The 14,638-nt window shown below is 50.1% G+C and overlaps 1 long non-coding RNA gene across 1 annotated transcript in view; it reads right to left on the reverse strand.

The window, feature by feature from the left end:
* Positions 1-14,638, reverse strand: part of LOC142258135 (uncharacterized) — a 426,802-nt gene that overhangs the window by 404,329 nt on the left and 7,835 nt on the right. The window lies entirely within an intron of this gene.

The raw sequence follows: 14,638 nt of genomic DNA on the forward strand, positions 1-14,638 counted from the left end.
GGCTCCCTGCACATGTGTACCGGGAACCGGTGTACGCTGGAGCGGGCGATGTGTGCGGAGGGCCGGGGCGAGCGGCTAATCCATGCGGGGGGCGGGGCCAGGCCGAGGCGAGCGGCCAATCCGTGGGGAGGGCGGGGCCAGGCCGAGCCCAGCGGCCAATCCGACAGTTGGCACTCTAACGACACTATCACGGTGACACTGTCACGGTGACACAATTTTGGAGCAAGACAGACAGACAGACAGAATAAGGCAATTATATATATAGACTAGAAGGTGGCCCGATTCTACGCATCGGGTATTCTAGAATTTACGTATTGTGTAGTTCATGTATGATTTTTGTTATATATATATATATAGATGTTGTTGTGTGTAGTTACCAAGTGTTTGTGTAGGGCGCTGTACATGTTCTGAGTGTCGCGGGGGGTGAGAGCGGTGTTGTATGTGTGTTGCGTGTGTTGCGTTGTTTGTGGAGCGCTGTGTGTCTGTAGCGTTGTGTGTGTGTGTGTGTTGTGCGGTTTGTGTGGGTGTGGTGTGTTTTGGGGGGAGGTATGTTTTGAGCAATGTGTGTGTTGTGCAGTATGTGCGTATATTTGTGTGTGCAGCGTTGTCTGTGTGTGTGGGTGTCTGTGTAGGGCGTTGTTTGTGATTCCTAGTGTGTGTGTGTTGTGCAGTGCGCGTGTGTGTTGGGGGGAGGTGTGCACCTCCCATCGTGCTCCATCCCCCATGCTGCGCACCCCCCATCGTGCTGCATCCCCCATGCTGCGCACTCCCAAACGTGCTCCATCCGCCATGCTGCGCACTCCCAAACGTGGTCCATCCGCCATGCTGCGCACTCCCAAACGTGCTCCATCCGCCATACTGCGCACTCCCCATCGTGCTGCATCCCCCATGCTGCGCACTCCAAAACGTGCTCCATCCGCCATGCTGCGCACTCCCCATCGTGCTCTATCCGCCATGCTGCACACTCCCAAACGTGCTCCATCCGCCATGCTGCGCACTCCCAAACGTGCTCCATCCGCCATGCTGCGCACCCCCTATCATGCTCCATCCGCCATGCTGCGCACTCCCAAACGTGCTCCACCCGCCATGCTGCGCACTCCCAAACGTGCTCCATCCGCCATGCTGCGCACTCCCAAACGTGCTCCATCCGCCATGCTGCGCACTCCCAAACGTGCTCCATCCGCCATGCTGCGCACTCCCAAACGTGGTCCATCCGCCATGCTGCGCACTCCCAAACGTGCTCCATCCGCCATGCTGCGCACTCCAAAACGTGCTCCATCCGCCATACTGCGCACTCCCCATCGTGCACCATCCGGCATGCTGCGCACTCCCAAACGTGCTCCATCCGCCATGCTGCGCACTCCCAAACGTGCTCCATCCGCCATGCTGCGCACTCCCAAACGTGCTCCATCCGCCATGCTGCGCACTCCCAAACGTGCTCCATCCGCCATGCTGCGCACTCCCAAACGTGGTCCATCCGCCATGCTGCGCACTCCCAAACGTGCTCCATCCGCCATGCTGCGCACTCCCAAACGTGCTCCATCCGCCATACTGCGCACTCCCAAACGTGCTCCATCCGCCATACTGCGCACTCCCCATCGTGCACCATCCGGCATGCTGCGCACTCCCAAACGTGCTCCATCCGTCATGCTGCGCACTCCCAAACGTGCTCCATCCGTCATGCTGCGCACTCCCAAACGTGCTCCATCCGCCATGCTGCGCACTCCCAAACGTGCTCCATCCGCCATGCTGCGCACCCCCCATCATGCTCCATCCACTTGGGAGTGCGCAGCATGCCGGATGGTGCACGATGGGGAGTGCGCAGTATGGCGGATGGAGCACGTTTGGGAGTGCGCAGTATGGCGGATGGAGCACGTTTGGGAGTGCGCAGCATGGCGGATGGACCACGTTTGGGAGTGCGCAGCATGGCGGATGGACCACGTTTGGGAGTGCGCAGCATGGGGGATGCAGCATGATGGGGAGTGCGCAGTATGGCGGATGGAGCACGTTTGCTCAGCCTCTCTCCTTCCAGCCTCCCTCAGCATCAGCCTCCCCCTCCCAGCCTTCCCCAAGATCAGCCTCTCTGCTCCCAGCCTCCTCCAGCACGCCGTGCTCCTCTGCCGACACTCACCCACACCCGATCGCATCCACTCACCCACACAACCGATCGCATCCACTCACCCACACAACCGATCGCATCCACTCACCCACACAACCGATCGCATCCACTCACCCACACAACCGATCGCATCCACTCACACACACCCGATCGCATACACTCACACACACAGACACTGACGATATTGCACATACGCGCTGATACTCACAACATCCGGGGATATCACATGCTTCTGGCCATGTGATCCTCCGTCAGGTCCTGGAAGCTCACAGCACAATATCGCCGCCGAGAAGCAAGCGATATCCCAGGATGTTGTGAGTATTTGGATGCGATGTGATGTGTGTGTGTGAGTGAGTGTGATCTGATTTGTGTGTGTATGTGTGTGCTGTTATGTGTGTGCTGTTATGTTATGTATGTTCCGCAGCTGCAGGACCTTGATGTGTGGATGCGATGTGATGTGTGTGTGAGGTGTGTATGAGAGTGAGTGTGAGCCGGTGTACACTGGTAACTATGATACACATCGGGTAACTAAGGGACCTTAGTTACCCGATGTGTATAATGGTTACCAGCTTTCACGGCCTCCGTTAAGATCCCAGCATCGCAAGGTTATGTGTGGCGCTGCCGGGATCCTGACGGAGCCGGTGTAGAAGCAAGCGATATCCCAGCATGTTGTGATGTGTGGATGTGATGTGTGAGGTGTGTGTGAGAGTGAGTGTGATCTGATGTGTGTGTACTCACCTGGGAATCGGAGCCCCGTGTCAGTTGGGCCACAGCGAGCGTGCATTGCGTGAGGGGGGCGGGGCCTGCAGAGAGCCGGGGCGAGAGGCCAATCCGTGTGGGGGGGCGGGGCCATGGCGAGCCCAGCGGCCAATCAGCTTTGTGTCACCGTAAGGACACAATTTCGGAGCATGACAGACAGACAGACAGATAGACAGACAGACAGACAGACAGAGAATAAGGCAATTATATATATAGATAGATATATATGTGTATATATATATATACAGTACAGACCAAAAGCTTGGACACACCTTCTCATTCAAAGAGTTTTCTTTATTTTCATGACTCTGAAAACTGTAGATTCACATTGAAGGCATCAAAACTATGAATTAACACATGTGGAATGAAATACTTAACAAAAAAGTGTGAAACAACTGAAAATATGTCTTATATTCTAGGTTCTTCAAAGTAGCCACCTTTTGCTTTGATTACTACTTTGCACACTGTTATGAACCGGCGCCGCCATAGCCGCAAGCAGCCTGCTGCGGTTCCTGTTGCGCCCAGGCGCCGGCTGCCGTTCTTGGCCGTGCCTCGGGTCGTCCAGTTGGCTGCTCCTTCCACCACGTCTAAGTGTGGAGAGGTGACTAGTGCGCATGCGTGCGCCGATTTACCCCAGCCAGAGTCTAAGTTCGGTGTTTTGCCTAGTGAGCATGCTCAGCCTGATTGTGTCATTTCTGAGACTAAGTCCTCAGTTCAGGCTACTGAGCATGCTCCCACAATTAACCCTAACAGCCTCTTTACACAGGTACTTGGACTTCGTGCTGTGTCTAAGTTCTGGGATGTGCCTACTGAGCATGCTCAGGCAGATAGTCTGATTTCTGAGTCTGTTGTTCAGGCTACTGAATATGCTCAGGCACTTAGTGCATCAGAGGCTAGGCCCGGTAAGCACCTCACTGAGCATGTCCGTGAGGTGGCAGGCCCTGATAGGGCAGAGGGTGTCAGGTGTCCTGATGATGTGGCCACTCCAGACTGGCTCGCAGAGGCCCGCCCCTATGATCTGGCACCTCACCATTGGTCGTCAGACGATGACTGGTGAGGTGTTTGGGGCGTGGCTGCCTTGAGGTCATCAATGATGTGGCGGTTCTGAATAGGCTGCTGGTGACGTCGCTGATGACATAGCACTCTGCAATTGGGCCTTGGTGGTTCCACCCTGGGTTTGGGGCAGACCCAGGTTATAAAAGGGGCTGGAGACAACATGGAGGTGCGCAGTCTTCACTCATTCACTTAGAATTCATGGTGGCATAAGGCTTATTGGAAGCAGTAGGTAGGACTAGGCGAACGGTGCCTGTCACGTCAAGATTCGTTGCTCAGCACATGAGGGTCAGGCGCCGTGCTTCCTTGCTACCGTTCCTGTTGTGCTAGAGCAGTCCAGTGGCGTTAACTGGGCTGCAGCTGCTGCGTCACCTGTCCAGTTGTGCCTCCTACGCACACGGACAGTATACCTGCTGCGTCACCTGTCCGAGAGTGCCCTCTACGCATATGGACAACGTACCTGTTGCGCCACCTGTCCGGTTGTGCCTCCTACGCGCACGGACAGCATACCCCAGGACCCCTGTGGAGTTAACAGGGTGTTCCAGGATTGCGTATGTGAACCTATTATCTTCCTTGGCTTCCCAGTCAACGCTACTGGTGTGATCCCTTGGCCTGACATGTCCTCTACACACGTGGCCATTCGTGTAGTGACCAGAAACGCTAATTGAAGGACCGCTCGGCCTGTCGTGTCTGACACACGTGGCCGACAGGGCGCTGTCACAGCGGTCTTCTTGGTCAACGCTACCTGGTCACCATCCGGCCTGACATTTTCCCTGCACACGTGGTCCGGATTGCACCAATTCCACCGAAATGGTAACTGGATTGTCGTCTGGTCTGACGTGTCACTACACACGTGACCAGTTCCCTGGGTTATCTCAGAGCCATCCAGCTCTATAGTCTCCGCCTAACCCACAGAGTACCAGCAGCTCCATTACCATCTGGAGCACGGTGGGCCCCAACTGGCGATTGGGATATATACCCCCTGGTCCTAATCTGCCGGTCCCCCCATAACAGTAAGACTGCGCCAGGGTCTGGCTGGCATGGCGGAGATGGAGCAGCTACGTCAGTTCATACTGCAGCTTGAGGCCAGAGTGAGGTGTCTGGAGCAGTCTGCTCTTGCTGCTGATATGGATCATGTGGTGGCTCAAGCGGCTGCAATGGTGTCGGCCACCAAGCCTACTCCAACCCTCCCTCACCTCTCGCTGCCCAACAAGTTTACGGGGAACAGCAAGGCATGTAGGGGATTCGTGAACCAGTGCTCAGTCCATTTAGAGCTGTTGGCTGCACGGTTCCCTACAGAGAGGTCGAAGATGGGGTTTATAATCTACTTGCTCTCTGATAGAGCACTGGAGTGGGCTACACCATTGTGGGAAAGGAATGACCCCGTAGTTCAGGACTCTGAGGAGTTTTTGGAGTCTTTGAGGCAAGTGTTCCTGGGGCCTCAGGTCACTCACGACTCGGCCCTACAGCTACTGACATTGGAGCAGAGGCGTACCTCCTCGAGTCAATATGCTGTGAGTTTCAGGACACTTGCTGCAGAACTGGGGTGGTCAGAGAGGACTCTCATTCCAATGTTCTGGAGGGGATTAGCCTCGCACGTGAAGGACGAGTTAGCTACCAACTACCCTTGAGGGCCTCATGACTCTGGCTACTTGCATGGACCTATGGACCTCCGAACGTCAGCTGGAGCGCAGGTCAGAGGGTCGTTCAGTCACTGTGGTGGTCTCTCCTACTGCACCTCCCTTAGAGGACGTCTTTGTCCCTATGGACATCTCTAGGGTTGGTGCTACTAGGTCATAGAGTCGCAAGGGCATTTCCTGTTTCGCTTGTGGGCAGTATGGTCACAATGCCAACCGTTGCCCAAAGCGTCAGGGTAAGTGACCGCGATTGGTGACCATAGCTGGAGGTAGACTGGACTCTGCGTCATCCATTAGGGTAACGTTTCGTGTGTCCATTTCCTTTAAGGGGTCAACATGGTCCACAAGGGCAAGTGTGGACACAGGTGCTGGGGATAATTTCATCTCCTCCTCTTTTGCCCGGCGGCATGCCATCCCGCTGGTGCAAATGCCAAGGCCAGTGAGAGTCCGTGTGATGGATGGGTCCTTGTTGCCCAAGGTAATTCACCAGCGGACAGTGCCCATTACCCTTGCCATGTCATCGAGGCATAGGGAGACCATTTCATTTCTGGTTCTCCCTAAGGGTGCAGATGATATGCTGCTGGGTATTCCTTGGTTGAAGCGGCATTCCCCACATATCGACTGGTCGTCTGGGGTGATTACTCGGTGGAGTGAGTCTTGTAGCTCCCACTGCATGTCTCCATCTTCCGCCCGTCGCTCAGTGATATCTTTGGCGACTATATACCATTCGAGTGGGAGGGCCGCTAGAGGGGGGGTACTGTTATGAGCCAGCGCCACCATAGCCGCAAGCAGCCTGCCGTGGTTCCTGTTGCGCCCAGGCGCCAGCTGCCGTTCTTGGCCGTGCCTCGGGTCATCCAGTTGGCTGCTCCTTCCACCACGTCTAAGTGTGGAGAGGCGGCTAGTGCGCATGCGCGCGCCGATTTACCCCAGCCAGAGTCTAAGTCCGGTGTTTTGCCTAGTGAGCATGCTCAGCCTGATTGTGTCATTTCTGAGACTAAGTACTCAGTTCAGGCTACTGAGCATGCTCCCACAATTAACCCTAACAGCCTCTTTGCACAGGTACTTGGACTTCGTGCTGTGTCTAAGTTCTGGGAGGTGCCTACTGAGCATGCTCAGGCACTTAGTGCATCAGAGGCTAGGTCCGGTAAGGACCTCACTGAGCATGTCCGTGAGGTGGCAGGCCCTGATAGGGCAGAGGGTGTCAGGTGTTCTGATGATGTGGCCACTCCGGACTGGCTCGCAGAGGCCCGCCCCTATGATCTGGCACCTCACCATTGGTCGTCAGACGATGACTGGTGAGGTGTTTGGGGCGTGGCTGCCATGAGGTCATCAATGATGTGGCGGTTCCGAATAGGCTGCTGGTGACGTCGCTGATGACATGGCACTCTGCAATTGGGCCTTGGTGGTTTCACCCTGGGTTTGGGGCGGACCCAGGTTATAAAAGGGGCTGGAGACAACATGGAGGTGTGCAGTCTTCACTCATTCACTTAGAATTCATGGTGGCATAAGCCTTGTTGGAAGCAGTAGGTAGGACTAGGCGAACGGTGCCTGTAACGCCAAGATTCGTGGCTCAGCACATGAGGGTCAGGCGCCGTGCTTCCTTGCTACCGTTCCTGTTGTGCTAGAGCAGTCCAGTGGCGTTAACTGGGCTGCGGCTGCTGCGTCACCTGTCCAGTTGTGCCTCCTACGCGCACGGACAGTATACCTGCTGCGTCACCTGTCCGAGAGTGCCCTCTACGCATATGGACAACGCACCTGTTGCGCCACCTGTCCGGTTGTGCCTCCTACGCGCACGGACAGCATACCCCAGGACCCCTGTGGAGTTAGCAGGGTGTTACAGGATTGGGTGTGTGAACCTATTATCCTCCTTGGCTTCCCAGTCAACGCTACTGGTGTGATCCCTTGGCCTGACGTGTCCTCTACACACGTGGCCATTCGTGTAGTGACCAGAAACGCTAATTGAAGGACCGCTCGGCCTGTGTCTGACACACGTGGCCGACAGAGCGCTGTCGCAGCAGTCTTCTCGGTCAACGCTACCTGGTCACCATCCGGCTTGACGTGTTCCCTGCACACGTGGTCGGGGTTGCGCCAATTCCATCGAAACGTTAACTGGGTTGTCATCTGGTCTGACGTGTCACTACACACGTGACCAGTTCCTGGGTTATCTCAGAGCTATCCAGCTCTATAGTCTCCGCCTAACCCACAGGGTATCAGCAGCTCCATTACCATCTGGAGCATGGTGGGCCCCGACTAGCGATTGGGATATATACTTCCTGGTCCTAATCTGCCGATCCCCCCGTAACACACACTCTTGGCATTCTCTTGATGAACTTCAAGAGGTAGTCACTGGAAATGGTCTTCCAACAGTCTTGAAGGAGTTCCCAGAGGTGCTTAGCACTTGTTGGCCCTTTTGCCTTCACTCTGCGGTCCAGCTCACCCCAAACCATCTCGATTGGGTTCAGGTCTGGTGACTGTGGAGGTAGAATAGCATGCCGCAGCAAGATGCTGTGGTAGCCATGCTGGTTCAGTATGCCTTCAATTTTGAATAAATCCACAACAGTGTCACCAGCAAAGTCCCCCCACACCATCACACCTCCTCCTCCATGCTTCACGGTGGGAACCAGCCATGTAGAGTCCATTTGTTCACCTTTTGTGCGTCGCACAATGAGATGGTGGTTGGATTCTAAGATCTCAAATTTGGACTCCTCAGACCAAAGCACAAATTTCCACTGGTCTAATGTCCATTCCTTGTGTTCTTTAGCCAAAACAAGTCTCTTCTGCTTGTTCCCTGTCCTTAGCAGTGGTTTCCTGGCAGCTATTTTACCATGAAGGCCTGCTGCACAAAGTCTCCTCTTAACAGTTGTTCTACAGATGTGTCTGCTGCTAGAACTCTGTGTGGCATTGACCTTGTCTCTAATCTGAGCTGCTGTTAACCTGTGATTTCTGAGGCTGGTGACTCGGATAAACTTATCCTCTGCAGCAGAGGTGACTCTTGGTCTTCCTTTCCTGGGGCGGTCCTCAGGTGAGCCAGTTTCTTTGTAGCATTTGATGGTTTTTGACACTGCACTTGGGGACACTTTCAAAGTTTTCCCAATTTTTCGGACTGACTGACCTTCATTTCTTAAAGTAATGATGGCCACTTGTTTTTCTTTACTTCGAATTTGTATTATGACAAGAAAAAAACAACTAACAGTCTATTCAGTAGGACTATCAGCTGTGTATCCACCAGACTTCTGCACAACACAAATGATGGTCCCAACCCCATTTATAAGGCCTGAAATCTCACTTATTAAACCTGACAGGGCACACCTGTGAAGTGAGAACCATTTCCGGTGACTACCTCTTGAAGCTCATCAAGAGAATGCCAAGAGTAATCAAAGCAGAAGGCGGCTACTTTGAAGAACCTAGAATATAAGACATATTTTCAGTTTTCACACTTTTTTGTTAAGTATTTCATTCCACATGTGTTAACTCACAGTCTTGATCCCTTCAATGTGAATTACAATTTTCACAGTCATGAAAATAAAGAAAACTCTTTGAATGAGGTGTGTTCAAACTTTTGGTCTGTACTGTAATATATATATATATATATATATATATATATATATATATATATATATATGAATGAGAGATTTTCCATATAGAGATGTTTTCTCAAATTAGTCTGATATATTGAATTTTATGTCATTCTCTATAGGTCTGCCTGGTCCTTATATATCTATACTACCACATACTTACCTTTTTAAAATATATGAATAAGTATTTGATATTTTAGGCCTTAAACTTTTGTTTTGTGTTGTTGTTTATAATGATTTAAGTTTATGGCCTGGTACATTATATTTAAAGGGTACTCCTTGTTGATTAAGTTTTGTTATGAAAAGAACTTAAAGGGGTTGTGCATTACTTGGCATACCCTGACTTAAATACTGTATTCCCCAGTGTAAAATAAAAACAAAAGATACTGTCACGCTCCCCGGTGCCCGTGCCACGCTCCCCGGCTCCCCTGTCACGCTCCCCGGCTCTCCTGCCACGCTCCCCGGCTCCCCTGCCACGCTTCCCCGCTCCCCTGCCACGCTTCCCCGCTCCCGTGCCACGCTCCCCGGTTCCCCGCTCCTCAGCCTCCATGCTCCCTCACCTGCGTCCTCCAGGCAACCCGGTCCCCGGTCCCGGCGCCCGTCTGCTAGCCTGAGCCAGCCCGGCACTCCTGCCTCCTGTAGACCGCATCCTGCTCTGGCTTCTGGCACCCGGGCCTCGCACATGCGCATTAGGGCGCGCGCGCGGTCATTGACCTTTTCTCAAAGGGTCAGCGTCCTCCAACAGGATATTGAAGATGCAGGTACAGGGTATATAGGGGGTTCCTTTCCAAGTGGGCGGGGCCTGTTCTTCGTGTTTGCTAAGCTAGGAGTCAGGTCTCCCTGTGCCTTGTACCGTATTTACCTATCTCTCTTGTAGAGTCGCTCCTGTCTCGCCAACCGGTCCTGACAATTCCAGAACCCCGAACGGTGACTGTCCGCCATCTCGTCAGTCCCTACCATCTCCGATCCCTGGATCCGTGTGGTGACCGACCTCCTCGCTCCGCTGGTTCCGGATTCTGCCTGACATCATCTCGGCCTCCGAACCTGAGCTCCGTCACCCGGACTACATTCAGAGACTCCGTGGTCCCAGGGACTTCTTCACTCCACTCCTCTGAACGGACTGTCCTGCTACCTGTAGTGCTCCGGCTACCGGGCACCTTGCCCTCGGTGAGGTGTTCAGCCCAGTGGATCCACCTCCTGGGTCTACCCGTCCTCCTGGTCCTAACAGATACCCATCTCCCACGACAGCCATGTCAATGCAGGGTCCCCCAGTCTTGCATGACAGTTTTCAGTGTTTTATCAAGTGAGCTCACTTCAGTTATCCTATTCAGTTATATGTTTTTTTCTGAATGTGAACACAGCTCCGCCCCTTTCGGCCATGTTTTTTCCATCTCCTATATAAGACAGTCCTTGGTTACCCCTCTCCACCCACAGCAGTTTTTAATTGCAATGAGATGACACACAGTTAGGGTCACAGAGCTAGGGTCCCCAATATAGAGATATACCTTGACGAGGTTTTGGGGCTCAGTTACATTGATCAATGCGATTGCTAAATATCTCCTTTTTCCTAATATTCATGGCAGGTATGCAATTCATTATTCACATGTTCAAGTTAGCAAGTAGCATCTTTCATTGTATTTTCCAATATTTTTCCATATGCTTGAGACATTATACCATTATCTAAGTTTGATGTGCAGCCTTATCCTTGTATAGTATGTATTTTTTGGCTTGCACTCAGAATATATATACAGTCAGGGCCAGAAATATTTGGACAGTGACACAAGTTTTGTTATTTTAGCTGTTTACAAAAACATGTTCAGAAATACAATTATATATATATAATATGGGCTGAAAGTGCACACTCCCATCTGCAATATGAGAGTTTTCACATCCAAATCGGAGAAAGGGTTTAGGAATCATAGCTCTGTAATGCATAGCCTCCTCTTTTTCAAGGGACCAAAAGTAATTGGACAAGGGACTCTAAGGGCTGCAATTAACTCTGAAGGCGTCTCCCTCGTTAACCTGTAATCAATGAAGTAGTTAAAAGGTCTGGGGTTGATTACAGATGTGTGGTTTTGCATTTGGAAGCTGTTGCTGTGACCAGACAACATGCGGTCTAAGGAACTCTCAATTGAGGTGAAGCAGAACATCCTGAGGCTGAAAAAAAAAGAAAAAATCCATCAGAGAGATAGCAGACATGCTTGGAGTAGCAAAATCAACAGTCGGGTACATTCTGAGAAAAAAGGAATTGACTGGTGAGCTTAGGAACTCAAAAAGGCCTGGGCGTCCACGGATGACAACAGTGGTGGATGATCGCCGCATACTTTCTTTGGTGAAGAAGAACCTGTTCACAACATCAACTGAAGTCCAGAACACTCTCAGTGAAGTAGGTGTATCTGTCTCTAAGTCAACAGTAAAGAGCAGACTCCATGAAAGTAAATACAAAGGGTTCACATCTAGATGCAAACCATTCATCAATTCCAAAAATAGACAGGCCAGAGTTAAATTTGCTGAAAAACACCTCATGAAGCCAGCTCAGTTCTGGAAAAGTATTCTATGGACAGATGAGACAAAGATCAACCTGTACCAGAATGATGGGAAGAAAAAAGTTTGGAGAAGAAAGGGAACGGCACATGATCCAAGGCACACCACATCCTCTGTAAAACATGGTGGAGGCAACGTGATGGCATGGGCATGCATGGCTTTCAATGGCACTTGGTCACTTGTGTTTATTGATGACATAACAGCAGACAAGAGTAGCCGGATGAATTCTGAAGTGTACCGGGATATACTTTCAGCCCAGATTCAGCCAAATGCCGCAAAGTTGATCGGACGGCGCTTCATAGTACAGATGGACAATGACCCCAAGCATACAGCCAAAGCTACCCAGGAGTTCATGAGTGCAAAAAAGTGGAACATTCTGCAATGGCCAAGTCAATCACCAGATCTTAACCCAATTGAGCATCCATTTCACTTGCTCAAATCCAGACTTAAGACGGAAAGACCCACAAACAAGCAAGACCTGAAGGCTGCGGCTATAAAGGCCTGGCAAAGCATTAAGAAGGAGGAAACCCAGCGTTTGGTGATGTCCATGGGTTCCAGACTTAAGGCAGTGATTGCCTCCAAAGGATTCGCAACAAAATATTGAAAATAAAAATATTTTGTTTGGGTTTGGTTTATTTGTCCACTTACTTTTGACCTCCTAAAATGTGGAGTGTTTGTAAAGAAATGTGACAATTCCTACAATTTCTATCAGATATTTTTGTTCAAACCTTCAAATTAAACGTTACAATCTGCACTTGAATTCTGTTGTAGAGGTTTCATTTCAAATCCAATGTGGTGGCATGCAGAGCCCAACTCGCGAAAATTGTGTCACTGTCCAAATATTTCTGGACCTAACTGTATTAGTGCTCACTTCAGTTATCCTATTCAGTTTTATCAAGTGAGCACTGCAGCCAATCAGTGGCAGTTTATGAGCTACATTTCACATATTTCCTTTAGATGTCCAAGGAACGTCCGATTGAAGGACTGTGAAGTAGCCCATTACCAATGGCTGATTGAGTGCAATGCTAGGTATAACAATGTCACGTGATCCCTGGGAGACCCTGAGCCAATATTGCAGGAATGGTGGTGTAGTTTTCTGTTATGTTACACTGAGAATATAATATTTAGGATGAGGGTTGTGCATTACTTGAATTACCCTGACTTAAATACTATATTGCCAAATGTAAAATAAAAACAAAAGTTGCTCATCTCCTGCCTGCCGGCGGCATTCCAGCCATGTCAGTGTAGGATCTCACCGGTCTTGCATGACAGTGTTTTACCAAGTGAGCACTGCAGCCTATCACTGGAAGTGAGTGTGAAGTAGCCCATTACTGACGGCTAATTGGGTGCATTGCTCCGTATGTATAACAATGTCATGCGATTCCTGGGAGACCCTGAGCCAACATTGTAGGAATGGTGGTGGAGCTTTCTGTTATTTTACACTGGGAATATAATATATATACATATTTAAGATGAGGTTAAAAATGTAAATGAGATAAATGAAAACACTGATCAAAATTAGAGAACACTTTCAGATCCCTGCAAGTTATTGGTGTTAATCTGGCACCTGGTACTAATTTCCTTAAATAACTGACAAACCCTATGTAACTGGCAGCCTAACTTTCCAATTTGCACTGACTTTGCAAAAATGATGTGCCATTCCAAAGTGACTGAAACCCTCCGGCAGCAGGTTGTCCAGATGAAGGCCAAAGTGGTGACCCTATCAGCCATAGCAAGAGAAGTTGGTTATTCCAAGTCTGTAATTTCGAGCATATTGCATCTTTACAACACCACAAACTCTGTTAAGTTCCTCCAGAAGGCTAGTTGCACTTGAAAGACAAATGCAAGAGAGGACATGTAATGTAGAGAATCTCCATGGCTAATCATTTTAACACTGCAGGTAGAATTGCTAGCCAGTTCAGCAAGGAACAGGGTAAAGATCTATCTCATCATATAGTGTCACAATGTTTAAGAGCATTTGGACTGAAAGCCCACTCTGCAGTGACCAAACCTCTCATTAGCAGAAAGAATCAAAAGTCTAGACTCAATTTTGGTGAAGAGCATATTTTGTGAACAGAGGAGAAGTGGTCCAGAGTTCATTTTAGTGATGAAAGCAAGTTTAATTTATTTGGGTCTGATGGGAAACATTATGTTAATCATCAAATTGGAGAAAGACTGAACCCAAAGTGTGTTAAGAAGTCAGTGAAAGGCAGTGGAGGAAGTGTCATGGTTCGGGGAATGTTTCCTGCAGCAGGAGTTGGACTTCTCATACAGGTACATGGCAGAGTGAATACAAGTGTGTATCAGATTCTTGTTCAACAACACGTGGTTCCTTTCTTGTGTTCATCAGTAAATCAGCCAGCAATTTTCATGCAGGGCAATTCCCCCTGTCACATAGCAAAACTGGTAAAACAGTTCCTTGAAACAGAAAACATTGAAACAATGAAATGGCCACAGCGCAGAGTCCAGATCTAAACCCAACAGAAAACCTCTGGAAAATCCTTAGTGATAAAGTTATGGCCAAGAAACCCACAACAGTAAAAAAACTGTGGAAGGGACTGGAAGAAGAGTGGACCAAAATCACACCAGAGCAGTGTGCGAGACTAGTGATGTGCTGTGCTGAAGTCATTCACAGCGACGGCCGGTGCACGTCCTACTGATTGGTGACTGTTCTTACCTTCAGAAAATGTAATTATAATCTTTCTCTGTGCTACAGTCATTGCTGTTCTCTAATTATGATCATCATCACGTTTTGGGCAAAATAAAGGGTTTATGTGGATAAACTTTCGATCTTTTGTAAAACGCTACCCAATATGATAACTTGATTAAGGATGCCGGTCATCTGAAACGCGTAAAGGAATAACAATTGGAGACATTGCATAAGGTGTTCATATGAATTTTAACAATAAAGCGGGCTTTACACGCTGCGACATCGCTAGCATCGGCTAGCG

Source organism: Anomaloglossus baeobatrachus, chromosome 12 (genome assembly GCF_048569485.1).
Source record: "Anomaloglossus baeobatrachus isolate aAnoBae1 chromosome 12, aAnoBae1.hap1, whole genome shotgun sequence".
NCBI classification, from domain to species: Eukaryota; Metazoa; Chordata; class Amphibia; order Anura; family Aromobatidae; genus Anomaloglossus; species Anomaloglossus baeobatrachus.